This window comes from Prionailurus viverrinus, chromosome A1 (genome assembly GCF_022837055.1).
Source record: "Prionailurus viverrinus isolate Anna chromosome A1, UM_Priviv_1.0, whole genome shotgun sequence".
NCBI lineage: Eukaryota > Metazoa > Chordata > Mammalia > Carnivora > Felidae > Prionailurus > Prionailurus viverrinus.
This window is the reverse complement of record NC_062561.1, coordinates 21,086,219-21,095,955: the sequence shown is the minus strand read 5'-3', so window position 1 is coordinate 21,095,955 and position 9,737 is coordinate 21,086,219.

The window sequence follows — 9,737 nt, the reverse complement described above, 5'->3', positions numbered from 1 at the left end:
TAAGTGGTAACTATAAGTTCACTGAGAGCTGCACTGAAGGCCGACTTTTCTCTCTAGTGTAATTATTCAAGGGCAACCATGTGTTGGCAAAAGAAGTATAAAGGGCAGACCCTGCCTCTTATTCCTTCCAGACAGAGAAGCCCAGGGCTTCAGTGTGGTTGGAGCATATCATCTATAGCCTATTTTTAAAGTTTGGGAAAACTCAACTGGTTGATAGGCTCACTGGAGTTTGGGTCACTGGGGGGCCATAGTTGACAACTATTTGCTGTCCAGTCAAGAATATGTTTGGGCACCTGGGTGGCTCAGTTGGTTGGACGTCAGACTTCGGCTCAGGTCATGATCTTGCGGTGAATTGGGCCCCATGTTGGGCTCTGTGGTGACAGCTCAGAGCCTGGAGCCTGCTTCAGATTCTGTGTCTTCCTCTCTCTCTGTCCCTCCCCTGCTCACACTCAGTCTCTCTCTCTCTCTCTCTCTTTCTCTCTCTCTCTGTCTCTCTCTCCCTCAGAAATAAATAAATGTTAAAAAAAAAAAGAATATGTTTTCAGGTTATTTGTTCAACTCTGTGGATCCCCCTTGGTGCATGGACTACTTTAAAAGTTTATGGGGGGGTTGTTCCTATGTGGCTCAATCATGTTGAGTTTTGGATTCTTGGTTTCAGCTCAGGTCATGAGCTGTTGTGGGGTCGGGGTTGTGGGGTCAAGCCCCATGTTGGGCTCTGTGCTGACAGTGTGGAGCCTGCTTGGGATTCTCTCTCTCTCTCTCTCTCTCTCTCTCTCTCTCTCTCTCCCTCTCTCTCTCCCTCTCTCTCTCCCTCTCTCTCTATGCCCCTCCCCCCATGTGTGCTCTTTCTCTCTCAAAATAAACATTTTATTAAAAAAAAATTTTTTTTAACATTTGTTTATTTTTGGGACAGAGAGAGACAGAGCATGAACGGGGGAGGGGCAGAGAGAGAGGGAGACACAGAATCGGAAGCAGGCTCCAGGCTCTGAGCCATCAGCCCAGAACCTGACGCGGGGCTCGAACTCACGGACCGCGAGATCATGACCTGGCTGAAGTCGGACGCTTAACTGACTGAGCCACCCAGGCGCCCCTCAAAATAAACATTTAAAAAAAAGTTTATAGAAAGGCCCATTTCCTCCTTTTTTTTTGAAAAGTAGTGTAGATTTTGGTATTAGATGTGATTATCTGTAAGTTTGGGCATTGCCAGTTTTAAGTTATATGAACATGTTCATGTCCCTTAAACTCATGGAGACTCAATTACCTTACCCTTATGATGGGAATAATTGCCTTGCTCTGGCAGAAATCATATGTGTTGTGACTTCGGTGACTTCTTTTTGTGTGTGTGTGCATTTCAGGATACTTTTATAAAAAGCAAAAAAAAAAAATCAGGTTCTTTTTAGTTCTGCTTGCACATAGAGAGGTAAAGTTCAAGGGTCAGCAAGAACGCTTGAGCCTGTGCCATGGGGCTGGAGGAATCTGGCCCACTACAGAACCTTGACCATTGGGAATCCATAAGTCAGGGTTTGCCCTGGAGATACTGTCCACAGATAATCTGCATAACACCTAGAATAGCAATCAGAGGTAAAATGTACATTTGGTTTGACAGTGTATAAGAAGTACTTGTCATGGTACATACTTATCATTGTCTACAAATCACTAGCTCCAGCAGTGTTTAATACAAACTTGGAATGAGTAAATACTTGGCCAAGCAGAGCTGAAGACTTCTTCCTTCTTCCTTCCTTCCTTCCCTCACTCATTCTCTCATTCACTCACTCACTCACTCACTCACTCACTCATCCATCCATCTATTATTTCCTGAGCCCCTCCCCAGGACCAATACTGGGGATATGTTAGTGAAGACAACAATTTGCTGTCCTCAGGCAGCACAATTCCAGTCAGACAGACCAACAAATTAAGAAATTAAAATGTGACATAATGTTAAGTCAAATACAAAGTATTTGAAACAGAGTAAAGCAGGGAAAGGAGATAGAGTTGTTTTCAGCAACTCAACAGGGAGATCAAGGAAGACCTCTGTGAGTAGATAATGTTTGATCAGACACTGGGATCAAGTGAGGAAAAGAGCCAAAAGGGTATCAGCGGAAGGACCTCTTTAGCCACAAACCAGGATTGTCCAGGAAAACTAAAACCTATAGTTACCCTGTAGGACCTGGTGAGAGGACTTAAGATTTTATTCTAGGTATGAAGGGAAGCCATCAGGGAGAGATAGGATCTGATTTTTGTTTTAAAAAGATCATACTGGCTGCCATATGGAAGATAGGCCATAGGAAGGTAAGACTGGAAACAGAGAGACCAGTTAAGAGGCCACTGCAAAAGCCCAGATGGGAGATGACAGCTTATCTTTAAGTAGGGTTGACTTCCATCATTCTAATTTGACTCCACACTGAACTCATCCTGAGTATTTAGCCCTCTTTTTCATTCATGAGGCAGAATTATTTGCTCTCAATATTAAAGAAAATCAGAAAGATCAGTGATTCTCATCGTCTCTCTTCCAAGGATGGCGCCGGGCTTGTGGATGAAGGCAGATGCCTCCTGCAATGTTTCAGGTCTTCTCTCCTCCCTTCTTCCCAAGGAGGTATCAATCTCTCTACTTGCTCTTTATTTCTGATAGTCTTTTGGTTTCAGAACTCAATGTCCTCTCCTCTTTCTCACTTTCCATTGTGAACCAAAAATTTCCATTAGTCTTCCAAAGTAATTTGGAGCATGCATCAATTGCATTCATAAATAGTCCCATCAGGGACATTCTGTATTTCATTGGAGTCAGCCCAAAGGTCATGATATATGAATTTGGAATTGTCTTTCAGTAGTCCTTGGAAAAGTTTTATTAGGTACATGGTGGAACTGGAAAAATGTCTTGGAACTTGTAGGTTATGTAACTCTAATAGCTTCATTGCTAGAATGCTTGGGACTCTTACTCATGACTTCATTTCTCCTGAATGTGGGTTTCATGCATCTGGTTACTTGGCTGTTTTCAGAAAGTAGGGGTAATAGTCACATTAATGTATCATCTTTTCCATGATTAGAAAAGAAACCTGAGAATGCTTTCCTAGCAAGTATGTAGACACAGTTTCCTCCAACACCTGTTCTTTCAAGTCATGAGATGTTTGAAAATAACCACATAAGTTCCTGTGTCTGATCCAGCCTTTTGAATACCTACTAGGGCAACATAAAAATTTTGCTAGTGTGAGCAAATGTCAACATGCCCCCCTTTTCTATCCCTCCCATGGATTCAAGTACAGTAAATGTCTATTGATTTGGAATGACCGGAAGATTGGTTATTTTGGCTCCATGTAAGTAACCAGCAGATTAAAAAACACATTTTTTGCAAGAAAATCTCTAATGTCACATTGCTATTAAGTTAAGGAGCTGGGATTCCGATTCTACATTCTAAATACTCATTTACCTTGCTAAGTTTAAAAATTATGCAAAAATGCATTCTTATTGTGGAAAAATTAGAAAACACAGGTGGATAAAAAAATGAACCTCAAAAAAAACAAAAAGTTCACCATTCAGAGATAACCACGGTTAATGTTTTGGTTCACTTCTTTCCAGATACTTTAAAAAAAAATTTTTTTTTAGCATTTATTTATTTTTGAGACAGAGAGAAACAGAGCATGAACGGGGGAGGGTCAGAGAGAGAGGGAGACACAGAATCTGAAACAGGCTCCAGGCTCTGAGCCGTCAGCACAGAGCCTGATGCGGGGCTTGAACTCACGAACCGCGAGATCATGACCCGAGCCGAAGTTAGACACTTAACCGACTGAGCCACCCAGGCGCCCCTCCAGATATTTTTTTGTACAAATATAAATACAAATGCTTTTTCAAAAGTGGATACTACTTTCAACTTCATTTCACCTTTAATGATATCTTGTGTTTTGTTAATGTCTTTCTATGTCATGAATATAGACCATGACCTTTACTGCTTTTTTTAAAAATTTTTTGTTAATGTTTCATTTATTTTTGAGACAGAGAAAGACAGAGCATGAATGGGGGAGGGGCAGAGAGAGAGGGAGACACAGAATCTGAAGCAGGCTCCAGGCTCTGAGCTGTCAGCACAGAGCCTGACGCGGGGCTCGAACTCACAGACCGCGAGATCGTGACCCGAGCCGAAGTCGGACACTCAACCGACTGAGCCACCCAGGTGCCCCCTTTCTTGTGTGTTTGTAAGTGATTTTTGCGTATTAATTTAAACTTTTGTATTTGTTACAAATACTTTTTTCCCCACATCTATTTTTTTGTCTATTATCTTTATTTATGAGATCTATTGCCATACAAAAGCTTTTAGTTTTTCTTTTATTTTATTTTATGTTATTTTATTTATTCCATTGTATTTAATATACACTGTTGTTTTAGTCTCAGGTGTACAATATAGCGATTCAACAATTCCATATATTCCTCAGTGCTGATCAAGACGATTGTAGCCTTAATCCCCTTCACCTATTTCACCCATTCCCCCAAACACCTCCCCTCTGCTAAACCATCTGTTTGTTCTCTATAGTTAAGAGTCTGTTTCTTGGTTTCTCTTTTTCCCCTTTGTTTTGTTTCTTAAATTACAGATATGAATGAAATCATATGGTATTTGTCTTTCTCTGACTGGCCTATTTTACTTAGCATTATACTTCCTAGATCCACCTATGTTTTTGCAAATAGAAAGATTTTATTCTTTTTAATGGTAGAATAATATTCCATTATATATCCATATATATATACATATATACCCAACTTCTTTATCCATTCATCTACCAATAGACACTTGGGTGGCTTCCATAATTTCCCTATTGTAAAAATGCTGCTATAAACATTGGGGTGTATGTATCCCTTCAAATTAGTATTTTTGTATCCTTTGGGTAAATACCTAGTAGTGCAATTGCTGGGTCATAGGGTAGTTCTATTTTTAACTTTTTGAGGAACCTCCATACTGTCTTCCAGAGTGGCTGCACCAGTTTGCATTCCCACAACAGTGCAAGAGTGTTCCTCGACAACACCTGTTGTTTCTTGTGTTGTTAATTTTAGACATTCTGGCAGGTGTGAGGTAGCATCTCATCGTGACTTTGATTTGTATTTCCCTAATGATGAGTGATATTGAGCATCTTTTCTTGTGTCTGTTATCTATCTGGATGTCTTCATTGGAAAGGTGTCTATTTCTGAGTCTGCCCATTTCTTTTTAAAAATTTTTTTTCAATATATGAAATTTATTGTCAAATTGGTTTCCATACAACAAGCAGTGCTCGTCCCAAAAGATGCCCTCTTCAATACCCATCACCCACCCTCCACTCCCTCCCACCCCCCATCAACCCTCAGTTTGTTCTCAGTTTTTAAGAGTCTCTTATGCTTTGGCTCTCTCCCACTCTAACCTCTTTTTTTTTTTTCCCTTCCCCTCCCCCATTGGTTTCTGTTAAGTTTCTCAGGATCCACATAAGAGTGAACACATATGGTATCTGTCTTTCTCTGTATGGCTTATTTCACTTAGCATAACACTCTCCAGTTCCATCCATGTTGCTACAAAGGGCCATATTTCATTCTTTCTCATTGCCACATAGTACTCCATTGTGTATATAAACCACAATTTCTTTATCCATTCATCAGTTGATGGACATTTAGGCTCTTCCCATAATTTGGCTATTGTTGAGAGTGCTGCTATAAACATTGGGGTACAAGTGCCCCTATGCATCAGCACTCCTGTATCCCTTGGGTAAATCCCTAGCAGTGTTACTGCTGGGTAATAGGGTAGGTCTATTTTTAACTTTTTGAGGAACCTCCACACTGTTTTCCAGAGTGGCTGCACCAATTTGCATTCCCACCAACAGTGCAAGAGGGTTCCCGTTTCTCCACATCCTCGCCAGCATCTATAGTCTCCTGATATGTTCATTTTGGCCACTCTGACTGGCGTGAGGTGATATCTGAGTGTGGTTTTGATTTGTATTTCCCTGATGAGGAGCGACGTTGATCATCTTTTCATGTGCCTGTTGGCCATCTGGATGTCTTCTTTAGAGAAGTGTCTATTCATGTTTTCTGCCCATTTCTTCACTGGGTTATTTGTTTTTCAGGTGTGGAGTTTGGTGAGCTCTTTATAGATTTTGGATACTAGCCCTTTGTCCGATATGTCATTTGCAAATATCTTTTCCCATTCCATTGGTTGCCTTTTAGTTTTGTTGGTTGTTTCCTTTGCTGTGCAGAAGCTTTTTATCTTCATGAGGTCCCAATAGTTCATTTTTGCTTTTAATTCCCTTGTCTTTTGGGATGTGTCAAGTAAGAAATTGCTACGGCTGAGGTCAGAGAGGTCTTTTCCTGCTTTTTCCTCTAGGGTTTTGATGGTTTCCTGTCTCACGTTCAGGTCCTTTATCCATTTTGAGTTTATTTTTGTGAATGGTGTGAGAAAGTGGTCTAGTTTCAACCTTCTGTGTGTTGCTGTCCAGTTCTCCCAGCACCATTTGTTGAAGAGACTGTCTTTTTTCCATTGGATATTCTTTCCTGCTTTGTCAAATATTAGTTGGCCGTACTTTTGTGGGTCTAGTTCTGGGGTTTCTATTCTATTCCATTGGTCTATGTGTCTGTTTTTGTGCCGGTACCATGCTGTCTTGATGATTACAGCTTTGTAGTAGAGGCTAAAGTCTGGGATTGTGATGCCTCCTGCTTTGGTCTTCTTCGAAATTACTTTGGCTATTCGGGGCCTTTTGAGGTTCAATATGAATTTTAGGATTGCTTGCTCTAGCTTTGAGAAGAATGCTGGTGCAATTTTGATTGGGATTGCATTGAATGTGTAGATAGCTTTGGGTAGTATTGACATTTTGACAATATTTATTCTTCCAACCCATGAGCACAGAATGCTTTTCCATTTCTTTATATCTTCTTCAGTTTCCTTCATAAGCTTTCTGTAGTTTTCGGCATACAGATATTTTACATCTTTGGTTGAATCTGTCCATTTCTTAATTGGATTATTTGATTTTTGGGTATTGAGTTTGATAAATTCTTTATAGATTTTGGATACTAACCCTTTATCAGATATGTCATTTGCAAATATCTTCTTCTGTTCCATAGGCTGCCTTTTAGTTTGTTGATTGTTTCCTTCACCATGCAGGAAGGTTTTTATCTTGATGAGGTCTCAATAGTTCATTTTTGCTTTTGTTTCCCTTGCCTCCGGCAACATGTCTAGTAAGAAGTTGCTCTGGCCAAGGTTAAAGAGGTTGCTGTCTGTTTCTCTTGGAGAATTTTGATGGTTTCATGTCTCATGTTTAGGTCTTTCATCTATTTTGAATTTATTTTTGTGTATGGTGTAAGGAAATGGTCCAGTTTCATTCTTCTGCATATAGCTGTCCAGTTTTCCCAACACCATTTGTTGAAGAGATTGTCTTTGTTTCCATTGATTTTTCTTTCCTGCTTTGTCAAACATGAGTTGACTATGTAGTTCTGGGTCTATTTCTGGGTTTTCCATTCTGTTCCAATGATCTCTGTCTGTTTTTGTGCTAGTACCATACTGTCTTGATGACTATAGCTTTGCAGTACAGCTTGAAGTCCAGAATCGTGATGCCTTCAGCTTTGCTTTTCTTTTTCTGGATTAAAAAGCTTTCAGGTTATTTTTTTCTTTTAATATTTATTTATTTATTTATTTATTTTGAGAGAGAGAGAGAGAGAGAGAGAGAGAGAGAGAGAGAGAGAGAGAATGCAAGCAAGGGAGGGGCAGAGAGAGAGAGGGAAAGAAAGAATCCCAAGCAGACAGCCCTGTAAATACATAGCCTGCAACGGAGTTTCATGACCTGAGCTGAAATCAAGAGTCCGATGCTTAACTGACTGAGCCACCCAGGTGCCCTGAAATGCTTTTAGTTCTTATTTAGCCAAATGCATTTAGACTTAACTCCTGGGTCTCTAGTCATAGGTAAGAAGTCATGAATTGTAGACACTCATAGACTGTGAGGTCACAGATTTTCTTACAGTTGCTTAATTTTGTTACATAGAATTTTAATCTATCTGGACTTTATTTCTGTATTTGTTATAAGAAACAGTCCATATTTATCTTCCAGATATGTATCTAGGGTATTAGTATCAATTATTAAGTATGCCACAACTTTTTCCTATTGAAATTATGCCATTTTATAATCCAAATAAATTCTAAACTCTGGAGTATTTATCTTATTTCAAGGCTCCATTTACTTGTTCCTATTTGATTACAGTGGCTTTATGATATATTCTGATATTTGGTAAGGCAAATCTTCCTATGTTAATTTTTTGCATGTTTTTTGGATGTATGTTTTTTTCCTAACAATTTAAAAATAATGTACCCAATTAAAACATATTGGAATACCAACTGAAATGTAGCAACTATACATTAAGTTTTAGAGAATTGACATTTTTTTCTATGTATTCTTTCCTTCTAAGAATATATTTTTATATTTTTTAGATCATACATTATACATATGTATTTTATTTATTTAAATTTGGATTTATTCATTTTGAAAGAGGGAAAGAGCAGGGGGAGGGGCAGAGAGAGAAGAGATAGTATTTGCACACGCTGACAGCATGATCCTGACGCAGGGTTTGATCCCCTGAACTGTGAGATGGTGACCTGAGCCAAAATCAAGAGACAGATGCTTAACTGACTGAGCCACCCAAGCGCCCCCATACATTATATATTTTTATAAGATTCTGACATCCTATGTCTTTTTACTAAATTACTTATAAAGTTTTTAATGGTTTCTGTCACTATTGTAAAAAGATTTGAATTTTCATTTTTTGATCCTAATTGCCAGAGAAAAGCTTTCAATTTTAAAAAGTTTTTTTTAATCCAGAAATTAGAATAAATCATTTTATGAATTTTAGAATTTTTTTTTGTACTAGAATTCCTTGAGTTTTCTTTTTTTTTTTAATTTTTATTTATTTGTTTTTGAAAGAGAGAGAGAGAGCGAGAGAACATGATTAGGGGAGGAGCAGAGAGAGGAGACAGAGGATCCAAAGCAGTCTGTGTGCTGACAGCAGAGAACCCGATGCGGGGCTCAAACTCAGAACCAGGAGATCATGACCTAAGCCAAAGTCAGATGCTTAACTGACTGAGCCACTCAGGCACCCCTTGAGTTTTCTGTCTATACAAGTATACTGTCATGTAATCAGCGAAAGACAGGTTTTTTCTTTTTTCAATGCTCTTTGCTAATTATCTCGTTGTCTTTTAGTGTTTACTACACTGCCTATAACAATGTTCAACATAATAGGTCATCTTTGCTTCTGATTTTAGAATTTGGTACTAGTTTTTAGAAAATTATCTTTATTGAATTTGAATACTTTTTTTCTGGTGCTATTTTTAATTAGGTTTGGCTATTGGCTTTTGCCAAATGCCTATTAAGTATCTACTGATAAGACATGTGCTTTTATCTTCTAGTTTTTTGCTGGACTGAATTAAGTGGATACGTTCATTTCCTGATATGAAAGCTCTCTAGTATTCCTGAAATATGTTCCACTTAGTCTTTTGATATATTATAGATTCTTTTTGCTAATATCTTCTTTAGAGTTTTTGCTTTGATAGTAATAAGTCAAATTGGTTTACAGTTTTCTACTTTGCTTCTGTTTTTATCAAATTTGATCAGGAAAGTTATGTTGACATCATCTTTTTAAATGGTAGATATTGATCATATTGTGGATTATTTGGTAATTGATTTATTAAAATTGTACAGTTATTACTGGTCTGGTTTTGTAATTGATATTTTGCTAAGAAATAGTTTATTCCTCTGGGT